The sequence below is a fragment of the Varanus komodoensis genome, unplaced genomic scaffold (assembly GCF_004798865.1).
Source record: "Varanus komodoensis strain SLA01 unplaced genomic scaffold, ASM479886v1 scaffold66, whole genome shotgun sequence".
Classification (NCBI taxonomy): domain Eukaryota; kingdom Metazoa; phylum Chordata; class Lepidosauria; order Squamata; family Varanidae; genus Varanus; species Varanus komodoensis.
Genome location: NW_025336296.1, coordinates 1,232,471 through 1,248,676, shown reverse-complemented (window position 1 = coordinate 1,248,676; position 16,206 = coordinate 1,232,471).

The window sequence follows — 16,206 nt, the reverse complement described above, 5'->3', positions numbered from 1 at the left end:
CGGCATAGAAATGGTTTAAATAAATAAATAAATAAATAAATAAACAAACAAACAAACAGCACGGCCAACTCCTACAGCACAAAAGACATGAGAGCAATCAGAGGAATAGCAGCTTATGAAGAACTCTGGATAGATGAAGTCAAATTGTATGATTCTCAGATTGTTTACTGGGGCAATATCACTTGATAATTCTGGTTAATATATGGTTTTTCTTGGAGAATAAGAAGTGTGCAGTCTTTCTTGGTTTAAGGAAAGGGTGTGTGTTTTCAGCAGAAGTATAAATGAGCCTATGGAGAGAACCTTCCTTCCTTACCTTCTCCAAGCAGGACCAAGTGGGAATGTCTTTGACTAGCACTAATTTAATTCACTCTCCAACCTGTGCCACTTTGAGGACACAGAACCCTGTGTGGGCTATTAACTCCCAGGTCTCAAGAGGCTACCACTGAACAGGGGAGTGGATGTGTTAATTAATCAGCTGAAATATGCACGCTTTCCTCTGACTCCGGAGTGAATGGAGTGACATGAATGTTGATTTTGCTTAATCCCTCAAGGAGATAAGGGCCAGAGATCTGCAGCGGGTGAATGTTGCAAGGAAGCTTAAGAGCTTCTACTCAGAAGCATGGAACTGGAACACTTAAGCTGGTATTATTTACCACCGGCTCTACGCTCAACAGGCCACAGACTTTAACAGCCTGGTTGTAGCCAGACATGTCTTTTGTGATGAAAACTGCTTCCAACCTTTGGGGAAAGAAAGAACCAAGGAAATAGGCCAGCCAGCCAGTCATGCAGGGGTGTAGAGTTCAGCTCTGGGGTGCCAAACTGGCATCCCCCATCTGGTTCTCAGAAGACCTTATCCCCATTTCTGCCAGCCACTGATAGGTGAGTGAGCTTTTTTCCTGGCTTTTCTTCGGTTCCCCACCACCATTCTGAAAGAGTGAAATGCTGCTCCTGAAGCAGTCGTATTGGCACAACATATGTTGGCATTTCTCAACAAAATATCCTGGCCTGTTTTGGTATGCTGACCCCACTCTTTTGCCTTCAGCTTCATCCCCGTTTGTTTTTGGCTCAACTCACCGTGGCTTCCAAGAGCTCCTCTGCAATAGAATTCAGCTCTTGGTCTGAAAGAAGTTCTGTTCTGCTGCAGGAATGGAAGAGAGGAGAAATGGAAGCGGCTCCATCAAGGTCTAGCGAGAGTAATCATGTCTACCCTGACGGGCAACTGTCCTCCAGGTTCTCCAAGTGAGCATGGATCCTGGTTGTCCTTTTGCAATGTGATGCCAACCATACAGTGGTCAAGTTCCCCATCTTCTTTTGCAATATGCAAAAGAAACACATGACACGAAGGGAAGATGCGTGTATGACATGATGGGGCCACAGCATGAAGCTCCTCTTGGCAAACTGCCAGTTTGGACAGAAACTGGTTTGACATCATAGAATCGTAGAATAGTAGAGTTGGAAGGGGCCATGAAGGCCATCGAGTCCACCCCCTGCTGTTGCAGGACACCAAGTTACACCATCCCACTCAGAGGGCTGTCCAGTTTCGCCTTGAATGTCTCCAGAGTGGGAGAGCCCACCACCTCGCTAGGCAGCTGGTTCCACTGTCGTATTGCTCTGACGGTGAGGAAGCTCTTCCTGATGTCCAGCCTGAATCTGAACATGCAGTATGTTCCAGGTGGGACGTTGCAAGCCAATGCAAGAGAAGCTCTGGGACCAGAACAGGGCGGCAATCTAAAATTTTAAAATGTCGATTGCAACATCTGGCTCACTCTTGCAGTACGTGAATCTGCTGTCCTGTCATTTTATCTCCCTCAATACTTTGTTTTTCTTCCAGACAACTTTTATGATTTCCCCCCCAGCAAATACAACTTTCCATCAAGACTAAGACATGTATTCCAGTTGAGAAGGATTAAAACTAGTACAGGTTGGAGTGGCTTCCAAGTTGCAGAACCTGTTTTGCAACATTTCTTCCCATTTTGACTAGGGGCAGGGCAGGCAGAAAATCCCTGCTCTGTTCCTTTCCCTGGATGATGGGAGTGATACGTCAGCCATTTGGGATAGACGTTAATTTTCGAGGCACAACTGTACAGCAGTGAATAACACGCCTTCCTGTTGTTTTGAACAGTGCATTCCTGCACAACTGTGTGTGTGCGTGTGCAGATGTTGAACCCCCTCCCTTTTTAACATGGCAGCCTCAGTTCCACATCTCCTTCCTCCGGAGAACTCACCTGTGGCCGGTGGCATCTCTTGCTGCTCTAGCTGCAAATGAAGAGATGCAGATGGCCAGTTAGACTCCTCTGGCTGACAGCTTTAAGCCCTCGTGTGTTACTTGATTGTGTTGTCAACTGTATTCTCTGCTCTGTATTAATACACGTGTTTTCCACAAAGCAGCAACTGTGTGTTTGAAAAAATGCTGGTGTGGCCATGTGGCAGCAAATAGTGGCTCCATGTGGCTCCTAACCCAGTTTTAATTAAGGGCTGAGTGCTGGGCTGGGACTCAGGAGATGTGGGTTCGAGTCCCCACTTAGCCATGGACCTCACTGGGTGACTTTGGACCAGGCACAGACTTTCAGCCAGACTTAACCTCACAAGGCTGTTGCTGTGAGACAACTGAGAGGAGGAAGAGAATTATGTAAGCCAACTTAAGTTCCTTGAAAGGGAAAAAGGTGGACTGATAGTAATAATAATGGTGCAGAAGGGCTGCTAATTTGATTAGGGAAATATGGGCATTGTGTGTCTTAAGTTTTTCCTTTTGGCTGTTTTCCTGCTTACCACCCAAACTATTGTTTTCTTCCTGGGGAAATTTCTCTCATCCCTGCATTGTGGCTTCCTGTTGGAAGAAAAGAAGTGGAGATTCCTTGTAAATCAACCAGAATGGGAGATCAGTCAATTATTCCCTGAATTTCTAAGCAGAAGATCCCAAGTCCAATCCTTGGTGCGATGGGATCACCAGGAAGCATTCCTGCCTGAAACCCTGCGGGGGACGAATTGCTGCCAGTCAGTGTTGGCAATACTGGGCTAGAGGAACCAAGAGTTGGCATTCAGTGCAAGGCAGCTTCCAAGGTTCCAATCATGTTTCAAATCTATGCTCATTCAGAGGCATCTGAGAACTGGGAGGACTCGTGCTGAGGAGAACTGAAACGAAATTTCACACACATTACAAACTCAGCAGCATTTCCACACTCAGGTTTGCCTTTCTGAATGTTGTGCTTCTTCAATATTTTGCTTCTGAAATGAAACACGGACAAACACTTTTAAGAATAAAATCTTAGGAATTAAGGTGAAGCTTAAAGCAGAAACAGTATCAGCACCATATTCAATTTATATATACCCACACCTCTCCAAAGTCCCCTGGATCCTCAAACATCTTTCTATCCCTGGAAAGAATGGAATGCATTTTAAAAAGCTGCATTCCACAAATATCAGTTTGAACTCCTGAACACTCCTTCAGTCTCTTTCCACCCCTCTGTGCCACCGATTCTGCAAATCTACCCAGAATGACGGGAAATAAACTTAGATGCCACCTTAAGCTTGTTCTGGGAATAAGTATGCTTAAAGAGCAACTACGACTTAATTGATGTGATTTTTGACCCCATTTTAGTAGAGTGGAGATATAGCTTTGTTTATGGCAAGAAAAAGAGTCGTATCTGCTCATATTCAAAGCCCTGAGCCAGAAAAGCCGCCTTAACAAGGCCTCAAATGAGACTCCACCTTTATCAAATAGCCGAAGACCGGCAGGTGGATGGAGCGACCTTATCAGTGGCCACCCCTCCCCAGGCCGCTCCCACCAGGGCATTTCCTGTCATAATATTGTACAACAAAGAAAGTTTATATCTTTGACAATTCTTGATGTTGCAAAACCTCTGACTTGATATCTTTCGAGCCACTTGTTTAATGCTTTAGCAAAGCAAAGTTGGAGAGATAGGAGGAAAGGGAGGGGGAAGAGAGTTACAGGCATTATTGTAGTGTATTGATTATCCAAACGGGCAATTTCAAACAAAACACAGATTGGGTGTGTAGGTGTGTGTTTTTGGTGAGTGCTTTGTATGACAACAGAATTCACAGGCGATTGCAATGTTTTCAATGCAACCAGAGAAACAAGCTAATGATAGGACAATAAATGTGTAATAGTTCCCCGCAGGCAGTTCTAACGACCACACTGGCTAGCTGAAGTCTGCAGCAGGTGGCAGGCAGAGTCTGGGAGAAGCAACCTAGCTTGGCCTGGTGGTGGGCTACTCAGGGCGGAGCAGAGGCTGGAGTTGAGTGCCCCTTATTTATCATATTTCTATCTCACCTTTCCTTCCACAAGGTCAAAGCACTGCATAGGGCTCTTCCTGCCTCCACTGTATCCCAGCAACAACCCTGTGAGATAAGTTAGGCTGAGAGACTGAAAACTTCATGACTGTGTAGGGGTTTGAGCCAGGTAATAGGGGTCTGAACCCTTGGGATGAACCCTTCTGTACCCTTCACGATCCCCCTCTATCCAGCTCGCACGCAAGCCTTGCCTTCACTCCAAAACGAACTGCATGGTTACGGTTTTAACCCAAAGAGATCCCTATTCAGACATCATTGGATGGAATGCCACGGAGGCACCAGTTTTGAGGTTTACAGAGATTCACATTCAAGCTGATTTGGGGGCGTTGGCTGGGCAAAAGGCATCGTTAACACCAGCAGCAGGGTAGATGTTCCACCCTTCGCTGAATGGCACCTTCATGGGGAAATTAGCCTCGTTCTTGGCAACGCTGGGCTCCAAGCTTAAAAATAGGTTTTGAGAGGGCAGAGTCTGGAAGTGGGAAGAGGGGAAAGGGTGGTGTCACAATGCCCGGGGCAGAGCTCCTCCCATGTGGCAGGAAACACAGCTGTGGTGTTTAACCAACACACATTTACCGCTGTTGGGGTGCCTGCAAATAAAACAGCCCAGTTTCCACGGTGCTGAAAATGTCACCTTGTTTCACCCAGAAATGCAGCTGGGGGAGAAGTAAAAGGAGCTCCAAAGGTGATGCATGCAGGGGAAATAGCCCCTTAAAATGTTTTTTTGATCAGTTTGGAGGAGTGGAGATCATTTAAAAAAAGAAAAAAATGACTGCTTTTCCTGCCTTCTCACAAAAAACCGTGAAAAAGGAGCAGGGCGGTGGGGGGGGGGGTGGGGGGGTGGTGCTGCCCGCCCCCCCCCCCCCCGCCATGGTGGGAAGATGGAGGGTTGAGTTCCCCAATCCCATCCAACCCAGTTTTGTGTTCTCTGCACTTCCTCATTCAAATCGCTAATACTGTGTTTCCTCGAAAATAAGACCGGGTCTTATATTAATTTTTGCTCCAAAAGATGCACTAGGGCTTATTTTCAGGTGATGTCTTATTGTTTCATGTACAACAATCTACATTTATTCATGTACAAAAATCTACATTTATTCAAATACAGTCATGCCATCTTCTTCTGGAACATTGTCATAACGCTACAAACCCCAAAGTGTGTTGCAGCGGATGTACTATATGTGTCCGTCTACCTGACAACCTTAACTGGGGCTTGTTTTTTGGGTAGGGCTTATATTACGAGCATCCTGAACAATCATGCTAGGGCTTATTTTCCAGTTAGGTCTTCTTTTCTGGGAAACAGGGTAAAACCATTGAAGGGCACTGGGCCCAGGACTGAACCCGCAGTACCCCAGCGGAAGTACCAGAGGAAGATGGTTTGGAGTGAGCATCATCTTGATGTGTCACTGAGTCATGCATTAAAAATGCTGGTAAAAATGCTAGTAGACCCAATCTTGTTCTCAGGTGAAGATGGAGAGAAACAGGAAGCCAGGGATGCAGTCGGGGATCGGGCAAACAAGGGGCTTAGTGATTCCAGCTGAAAGGAGACTGGGCCTGTGGTGATTCGGCATGGATCTTTTTTCTGGAAGGAGAGACCTGTGTGGTTTCAGCAGCAGGACATCACCATCACCGGGGTGATTTCAGTAGCAGCTTTCCACTTGCTCAAACCTGAGGGCTTCTGTACAGTTCTGTGCAACTCTGATGGACCAGACGAGGTTCACAAGTACTGTAAATGGCAATCTTTGCTCTCCGTCTGCATCCCCTTATAATAATAGAGGGTTCTTGGGCATGATGGCTGTTCTTGCTGGGCACAAGGTCCTACGGGGTCCTTCTTGCTATCTCCATTCTGTTAACAAAGGTAAAGGCTGGTCTGCGTTGATACAGAAAATGGACCTGCAGGTATCCTTTTCCGCACATTCAGGTTCTGCTCAATTTTAACCCCTACCTTTGCCACTGAGGCACGTGGTTTAGGAAATCCATTATTAACTCGCTCGTTTGAGCCCCATGTGGTCACCCTCGATCACGCTGCTGAGCCTTCGCCCCACCTTTGCTGAAAGCGGGGATGCAGCTGCCTGGATTGCGGGGCTTTTCTCAAAATGGAGTTGGTGCTTTTCACTCCAAAGAGAGCTACTGCATGACATGAAGCATCATGAGGGAAGACTGAGAGCACTCAAGGACCTTCAGAAATATTCTTGGTCCAGTAGCATCCACTCTGGTGAGTAGCAGCTCTCCAGGGCTTCAGACAGGAGTATTTCCTGCCCTACCTGGAGATGCCCTGCCTCAGATTGCACCTGGACCTTCTGCAAAGCAGCTGCTTTCCCACTTTCTTAAAGAGAGCTACCCCAGCTCCGCTTTACAGACAACAGCACATATAAACTAGCGTATGCAAAGTTTTTGCACGCCTGTGGCGTCTTCTGTCCTCATTTCAGGTGATCCAGTTGCTCTTTTGAAATGTGCAGCATCGCTGTGCTTCTCCATCCATATCAGCAAAGCCGGCGCCACACGGTCTTTCATGACCGCAGTGATGGAGAACTGCACTTCACAAGCACATGGGGAAGAGAGGCTCCTCATTTGTGGTTGAGTGGATGTTTTGCTTTGCATAATATTTCCCCTTCCCATGTACTTAGTCACGCCATTTCTTGAAGGAATGTTGAACTGCGGTCGCATTGCAGGAGATGCCCAGTCCCCTTTGACGTGCTGATAAAATTAAGCCAGGTATCCAATGAGACGATTTGCTCAAGAAGCATCATGTACACCTACAGAGGAACACGCACGCACAGTTTCTGCACGTGCGACTATTGTCCTCACATCAGCCATGTTGAAATTTAGACCGTGCGGAAAGTGAGCTCTACATCTCCCTCATAAGCTGAGCTTTCTCCATTTTGCGGGGGGTTATTTTCCAAAGCCTCTCACTGCTCAGGGAAACACGGCAATATGATAAATATTATCATCATCCACAGCAGCACTTAAAGGCATTGGCATTGACGCGAGTTGTGTGAGCGGCACAGATGGCAATGGAACTTTGCAATACAACGTTCCACTGAAATGTATGTGTACAGATGGGAAGCTCTCCACCTACCTTTCTCTGGCCCAGCAGCATCATTGAAATGTCATTGAACTAAGAATGGCTCACAGAAGCATGACTTGCGCTTGACCCTTCCTAAGCATTGCACATCTTTTGATACTTGACTTAATTTCATTAGCCTGCCAAAGGGGACAGGGAATCAATCTCTCATAATGGACCCCAGTCCTGATGAAAACATTCCTTCAAGGAAGTGTCGATATCCCCACTTCTGAAACGCAAGCCCCTTGAAAACTGGGTGAGCTGACAATGTGCCCTCTGTGTTATGGGGAGTGCAGAGCACGGCTCAGGCAAAACGGCAGCGTGGACACAGAGCCCGCTTTTGACTGTATTGCTTCTTTCAGAAGTTTTTCTTGGATATGACATCAGTATGGTTTAATAATAGGACAATATTCCTTTACGGGATTCATAACTCAATTAAACGCATTAATGAAGACAGTTGGCTTTCAGAGTAAACATCTCTGTCAGATCCCCAGTCAGCAAAGAAAATGTTTAGCTTTGTGGATGACATCTGATATGAATTAGCCTGGCGCTCGGCTGCTATTGCTTGCCAGGTCTAACATAAACATGACTAGTAGCTGGTGTTGGAGGATGTAGCCCTGACCAAGAAACCTTGCCCAGTAGGGCATCCTCTGGAGCATCCTCATGGGGGGTGTTGATCTTGCTTTGCAGTCTTAATTCCCAACTGGGCTGCACTGATGGAAGCATCACTTCCCAATCATGGCAAATTGCAGTTCTCCTCTTCTTGGCACTGCTTAGGCCTCATCTGTGTCCAGTTCTGGGCACCACCATTTAAGAAAGATGCAGACAAGCAGGAGAGGATTCAGAGGAGGGCAACTAGGAGGATCTGGGGACTGGAAACAAAGTGACATGAAGAGAGACAGGAAGAACTGGGCCTTGCTTTGCCTGGAGAAGTGAAGACGGTGGGGAGATATGATAGCACTCTTCGAGTACTTGAAAGGTTGTGGCACAGAGGAAGGGCAGGATCTCTTCTTGCTCATGCCAGAGTGCAGGACATGGAACCATAGGTTCCAACAATAGGTTCCATGGAACATAGGTTACAAGAAGCCACATTCCAGCTGAACATCAGGAGGAACTTCCTCACTATCAGAGCAATAGGACAATGGAAGCAATGACTGAGGGAGCTTGTGGGCTCCCCCACACTGGGGTCATTCAGGATGCAGCTGGGCAGCCCTCTGAGAGGGTTGGCTTAATTGGGAGTCCTGCACTGAGCAGGGGCTTGGACCCGCTGGCTCTCTGGCCCCTCCCAAATATACTCTTTCATGATTCCCCCGGCAGTCAAACCATCCAGAGGACAACCTTTCACAGCAGGCACAAGCAGGCTCGTGGGATCTACTTTAGGACCACCTTGAGGCCCATCATCCACAGCTGCTCTTTTGTACCAAGCTGCAGTGGATGGACCTCAGAGGGGTCACTTGGCTCACTCCCCACCTCAAGGCACTGCAGAGTGGATCCACAACAGGAATATGGAACTTCAGGCCTGGAGCCCAATCCAGCCCCATTGAGTTGTCACTGTGGACTTTTGGGTGGCTTCCCCATTTGTGTACAGACCCCTCCCTTCTAAAACATTAAAGGTTTTAGGTGAGACTTACCACCGCTAAGATCTTTGAGGAAAACATGCTGGCATTTTGTACTAGCCTCTGGCTTCATCCACCATAAGCTTGTGGCCCCTGCGAATTTCTTCAAAATAGAGTTGGGTCTTGGGCTGAAAAAGTTTCAGTGCCCACAAACTACAGTATTTCTGACAGATGGCCACCCAGTCTCTGCTTGTTCCCTCCATCAAGGCAGATGCCTTGAGACCTGCTCCAGTGTCAAACAGCTCTCAACATTAGGATGTTTCACTTAATCTTTAGGTCAACGCTGTTTCTTCGCAATTTTCACCCATTGGTTCTAGTGAAAATTGGTTCTCTCATCTAGCCAAGGTCATGGACATGAGACCCACAAATTGCATTCACAATTTTTACCCCCAGCACCCCCATGAACCTCCCCCTCTCCCCCTCCCTTGCATAATGCACATAACCTATTACAGACAGGACTCGGATGTCTGAGTGTTGATTCATTGAAAAGGCAAGATGTGTAATGACACACTGCCCTTCTTTCATTCACAGTGTGGTCAAGCTACCTCTCCATTCTGGGTTCCTGTGTTGTGTGTCTTTCCATTCTATCTCAGCCTTCCCATCAGAGCATTTTATATAGTTCTGCTCATGATTCTGTGCTATCAGTGCGGCAGCCAATCTCCCTCCCTCTTTCCTTTCCCAGCCCAGAATGGTTTCACTTGAAGCATGTGTTGTGGACAACAGAAGGTCCTTGTTTAGTAATGAATAAAAGGACAGTACTATTGCTTTTCCACAGCCAGAATTTTTAAGCCATAATTAGATCTTGTAATGCTGCCAAGATAGAGGCAGAGGGCCTCGACAGGGAAGCCTGGCTCTGCAAGCGAACTGAAACTAAATATAGTTCTCAGGCAGTTTTTGCAAAAAAATAAAAATATAAACTTTGCACATCAAAGTGAGGAGTTTCTGGTCCCCATCTTCTCTTTTGCAATGGAAGCAAATAAGAAGGCGGTTAGGACGACCCATGGTTTGCACTCCAAGATTTACCAACAATAAGCTCATTGGGCACTATTCTTGGCTGTGGTCAAGAATCAATTTGCTCTAAATGAGGGGTGCTTAAATGCGGTTGCACTGAGGTCCCCTTTTCGGGTTTGCTTGTTCTTCATGGATTACAGATTTAGACATGATAGGCATCGTGTCGGCCAAGGCTGGGAACACATGGCCCTCCAGATAACGCTGAATTCCAAGTCCGAGGGTGAAAGGAAGTTGCAGTCCACGAACTCCACAGCCTTGGAGGTTGCTCGGCATGGTTGTGGCTGGTGATACTTTCTGTTCTAGGACCTGACCTTCCCCACATTTTCCCAAATGTGCTACAACAGGAGAGGGTATTTCCTAGGGACAAGCATGGCCCAGCTCCAGTAAATGAGTTGGAGACCCAAACTGGGAGACATCCACATTGTAGAACTGCCGGTCCAGCCCAGAGGGAGGGGGTGTGATCTTCAAACCGAGGTGAAGAAAACGTTTAATCTGAAATGACCTTATACTACCACCTTCTACCATTGATCCATCCTGCTCAGAACACAGATGGGCAGCAGTTCTCAGGCTGTTCCCAGCCTGTCTTGAAGATGTGAAGGGTCAAACCAGGGCCCTCCTGCATATAAGCCTGTCCTGCACCATGGTGCTGCAAGTTAATGTCACCCGTGGATGTCAAATCCCGGCCACGCCAGCTGTTCTGGTGGGCAGCTGGAACCTCTCAGCTAGCTCCTCAGCTGCCCAAGACATCCCTCACCCCAACACCCTGAGATGCTGGAAAATGCACAGGTGGGCTCTGGAATGGAGTGCAGTGGTGCCCGGACAGACTCATCCCATGCTTTTGTGGAGGGGAGGATTGAGGTGGTCCTCAAGATGAAGGAGCACACTTTGAGCCTCATTGGAGCAAGTCGCCTTGCAGCTTTTCCTGGCTGGCTGATCTTTGGCCTGAAGCCCTATTCAAAAGGTACACTCTCTGCCTAAGGCCAACTGGGGGAGACAGGGAGGGCCCCATGGGCACACAGACGCCACTGTCACTGATGCCTGCATTTTGGGCACAGGCACCTGCACCATGAGGGTGACCCCACGGGATTGTGTGGAACTCCTGTGTGCAAGAGCCGATCACGCTTTTCACACACATGGTTGCCGAGGGGTGGGCGGCATAAGTACCTAAGTGCATATGTACCTACCCATGCCTTAAGGTCGTCGCTGAAGGTCCTTCTCCAGGAGTCACCTTTAAAGCATGTGAAGAGGGTAGCTAAATGGGGAAGGGCCTTTTTGGCAGTGGCTCCCTGCTTACAGAATCTGCTCCCCAGAGGAGTTTGCCTGGCACCAATGGTGTTCTTGTTCCAGCACCAGGCAAGAACTTTCCTATTTGCTCAGCATTTTAATGTTTAAATGACATTTTATCATTATCAACATCTACAGCCAGGTCTTTGCTTTACTTCTTTGCTTCGATTCTTGTCTTTATTTGCTTTTATTGGGATCTTGTATTTATTAATTTGTACCATTACATCGCACATTGTTTTGTTTAGCTTTACTTATTGTTTAATTGGACTGTTTTATTGATCGGCACTTGGTTTTAATATATTGTATTATGTTTGGGATTTGATTGAATGTAACCTGTTCAGAGAGCTGACATGACTGAGTGAACAGTATACATTTAAATAAATAGGAAGGAAGGAAGGAAGGAAGGAAGGAAGGAAGGAAGGAAGGAAGGAAGGACGGACAGACCTCTTGAGCATGTCATCAAGGGTACATTCAGGATATGTCAGCCTGCTCCGTCCTTCATGCATTCGACTGGGGCATGAAGGACACTTCTGAAAAAGGACAGATTTCTGCATCGTACTGAAAAGTATCCTGCTCTCTCTGCACATCCATTTGTTCATGATCTCCTGCCTTCCAGCCAAGTTTGGCCGTCCCTTTCCCCACTGACCACGTGCCCCTTTGGAACAGAGCACAGGCATTTTAAAGAAGCATCTGGGTCTCTGAGCCAGATGCATCCTACATGCCAATATGTTTTTCTCTGCTTGGCTCTATGGACCTTCCTTATAGTGTCTTGGTTCTATGGACCATCCTTATATTTCCAAAAAATGGCAAAATGTCCTACTTTGGACGCCCTCATAAAAAGGCAAGGCACACTGGAGAGGATAATCATGCCAGGGAAAGTCAAAGGCAGAAGAAGAGGAGGGAGACCGAATATGAAATGGAGCTGAGCAGGGCTCTCAAGAACAGGAGATTCGGAAGGGCATTCAGTCACAGCGTTGCCACAAGTCAGAGGACTTGATGGCGCGTAACGACAGCCAGAACCAGAAGGTAGCTGTGATCGTCAATGGCAGCAAATGTGACAAAGAGAAAGCAGGCTGCAGAACCCTTTCACTCCAAGAGCTCAAGTCCATTTCAGAGAATTTCTCAGAGCCCAGCATCCCACAGGGCCAAAAGGAAAGGGCCAGGCCACCCAAATTACAGGCACTTCATCTCCCAGTGCCAGTAACGGAGTCTCCCAACAGTTTAGAAAAGGGGCAAAGCTGCATGGAAAGCCAGCAAATGATTGATGTGAGAGAAAGAGACTGGGACAGGTTTGTCCTCTAGCCTGGATGTTCCTTCAGACTTCCTCTTCCTTTCCTACTGGAGGTTGGGCCTCATTATGGCTTGACAATCTACAAAAATGGCAGCTCTAAACAAGCTCTATTGCCCACAACTCATTTTCAATTTTTTTAGACAATCTTCAGTTGTAGAGACTAAGGGTGCAATCTTAGGAAAGTTTAGAGAGAAAAAAAACGGTCCACAACTCCCAGGATGCTCCAGCCATCACTACAGTTGCTGCGGATGTCCCAAGGCCCTGATCTTGGGCTCCATTACTGAAGTACTGCTTCTGTGGCTATAGAAGGAAGCTTCTTTTGGTCTAAATTCCCAGTGTGCCCATGGGGTGACATCACTCAGTTCACGAGCTCTGTCCCAGGGTCTCTGGTCATGTGGTAGATTTAGCTGTGTCATGTCATGTCCTTAAAATTAACTCTCCCTCCCCAGGCAAAGCTTTGCTTGTAAAATTCGGCTGGCCCTGTGTCCTCATGGCCCAAGAGTATGAAAAAAACTTGAGCTGGGCAAGCAATGTGCTCCAAGCATTCCTGTTGATTCCTCTTTCCCAAAGAAAGGAGCTGAAGCCAGCCGAAAGCCAAGAAGGTCTCCAAGCAGACCATCCTGGGGTTCTTTCCAGGCCTTCTGGAATGAAGATTTCTAAACAGTGAGATATTTGACAGGAACCAGCAGTGTGCCTCTGAAGCAAAGACAGACCAATATTGTCTGCCATGTAAGATTAAATAATCTCAGCCAGCCACCCCATTGCTTAGTGATGCTTTTTCTGCCTTTGTACAGTAATTGCTCTTTTGAAAGCTCAGTGCTGCTTGCTCTCAGGCAGAATGTCTCACTGCACGCTGAAATTTTAGCCAAGAGACAGTGCGGTCCCGACGGAGATTTTGCAGGATTGCTTTGGGTGTGGTGAGCATTTGGTTAGCGATGAGCGAGAACAAGATGCCATCTACGAAAAACACAGTCAGCGCTTGCAAACGGGTGGGTGCAGCAAATGTGGGACTCTTTCCCAAGGAACCACAAAAGGCATCGAAACCTGGTATTAATTTCTCTTTTGCTGAGTAAACATCTCCCCCCGACCAACCAAAAAAGATGTTGGGAGTCTTGTTGCGGTGTAAGATGACAAGTTGAAGCGCTTGCATGGGAGCTGTAAAACCCTGGCAAAATTCCCCAGCATTGGTGAAACTAGACTGTAACCCGCTGGGGCAGGGCATGTCGGCTTAATGTGTTTGGTGTGGTGCCTATTTTTAGGTACTTCATTATTTTAACAAGTTGTTAATATTGATAACCACTGCTCATAACAATTAAAGGCATTGTAACGACCTGGTAAAACTCAGAAGTCCATAAAAAGAAGTCAGGAGGGGGAGATGGAAAGGATGGGGGCAGGGATGGTGCACCCCAGGCTTTATGAATGGTCTACATAAGAAGAGAATCAGGAGCTAGGATGGATGGAAGGATTGTGGGGGATATTTCTGAATCTGTCCCTAAGTTTAAGACCTCCCTGCAAACAGAAAACTGGTAGAGCTGGGAAAGGGCTGAGCTAGAATCTTTCCAAGACATTAGTTTTCCATTTGCAGGGAATTCTTTACAAGCAAGCAAAGATGGGAGGGGGGCAATTCAGAAGAGGCCTCTTTTCCCCGTAGTCCAAATGCAGTCCATCCAGTCCCAAACCTCAACCCCAACCCATTCCTTCCCGCCTTATTCTGCTGCTTGAGAGGCAATGTGGCTCAGTGTATCAAGTGCTTGGACTGAGAAGATCCAGGCTCTTGTCCTCACTTGGTCATGACGCCCACTGGGTGACTGTGGTCCCAGATTTATCTACCCCGCAGGACTGTTGTGTGGATAAAATGAGAAGAGGAGACTCTTGTAAGCTGTCTTGGCTCCTTCCAAGAGGAAGAAGGACAGGGTATTCAGGTAACAATAGTAATGTCCAGATGCAGCCTCAGTGATTATGTCTGAGGTTCACCTGCATTTCTAGCTCATCCATTGTTTCTGTCCATTGCTGTGACTATTGGCCTGAGCAGTCCAACAGGCTGGTGTCAAGCTACTGTGGCTTATAATACCATCCTATGCCATTTTCTGAAAAGTAATGTCTACACCTCTATAGCAGGGATGCAAAACCTTAGACCAGAGAGCCATATCTGGCCTGCTGGAGATCCCCAGATGCCCATGACCCCTTACTCTGGCCCCTTTCCCCTGGCGACCACTTGTTTGGTGGTTTCTGGAAGTTTGTGCAGTTCTTCACCCATCCCTAATTTGAAAAGGCTGAAATACCCCCATCCAATGCTTAGTTACTGGCAATGGAATTTTAAGCTACCTTGTGCTGGTGTTTTGGAGTGTTTTGGCCCTGTCCCTCCACCATTGGAAAGTCACCCCTGATGTCATCTGATGGAATGCAGCCCTTCAGCCAAAAACATTCCAACATCCCTGCCCTGTACCCACTTGCCCGTATCTTAAGGTCTTCAGAGGCTCTTCTTTTTATTTCTGTACCAGGAGAAGTTCACTATGCAGGATCAAACAAGAGGGACTCCTCCGTGGGGATGCTCCTTCTTTGGAAAGTCCTCTCCTCTGAATCTCAGCTGTGGTTAGAGATGAGGAAGGAAATAGGAATGGTGTACATTCTTAACAAGTACATTGGTCCGTGCCCCACCTTTCCTCCAAGGATCTCAGGATGGAATATGTATTCCTTTGCATTTATTCTTGCAACAACCCTTGCGGTGTCGGTTAGATCAAGAGATATGTGGCTGGCCAAAGTTTACCCAACAAGTGAGGATACAAACCAGGCTCCTTCCAGTGTTACAACAGACTAAACCAGCCTTCTTCAACATAGAGGCCACAGATGTGTCCAATTGCAATGCCCATCATTTCCTGCTGGGATGGCCATTGGGAGTTGTAGTCCTAAATATGTCAGGGAGCCAGACTGGAGAAGGCTGGGATTGCTAGAAAATAGGGTTTTGACCATAGGGTGACCTATAGTCCAATTATAATTATTATTTTAAATGTGCATGATTATAAATTTATGTGGGCAAATGTTTTATATATTGACATCTTTTTCCCCTTTTGTTTTTGGTAAATGCTTCTTTTGAGGAAATGTGCAAATGGACACCTAAGGATCAATGATCTCAATCCATAAGAGGAATGTTGGAGAATATGAATACCCCATAAAAGAAATCCATGAATGAACCCTACAAGCTTAATCGGGCCTTCCAGATCTGAAGGCTTTTTCTATGGTTATAACATATCTAAGAATGTTGGTGCTATGGAAAGAAACAGAGCTTCCTAGTTCCTTCTGGAAACCACAAAGCTGCATGTTCCATCGATCATTTTTACTGGGAGGCTGAGGATTCCACAGGGAAGACTGAGCTGGTCATGTCTTGAATGGCAGCTCAGTTCTTGGATTAGAATATCTGTAGGGCCACTCAGTTGATGGCCTGAGTCCTGGTAAGTCCACCTTGGCACAAGCATCAGAGGCAGCACCCCTCACTATGTCAGCTGCTGGAGATGGTGGATTCATGGCTTGCTTATGGACTTCCTAGGACAGACATCTGGTTGGCCACAGAAGACAGGAACAGAATGCAGGAGTAGATATGCCTCTGGTCTGATCCAGCCCAGTTCTTCTTAGTCCTT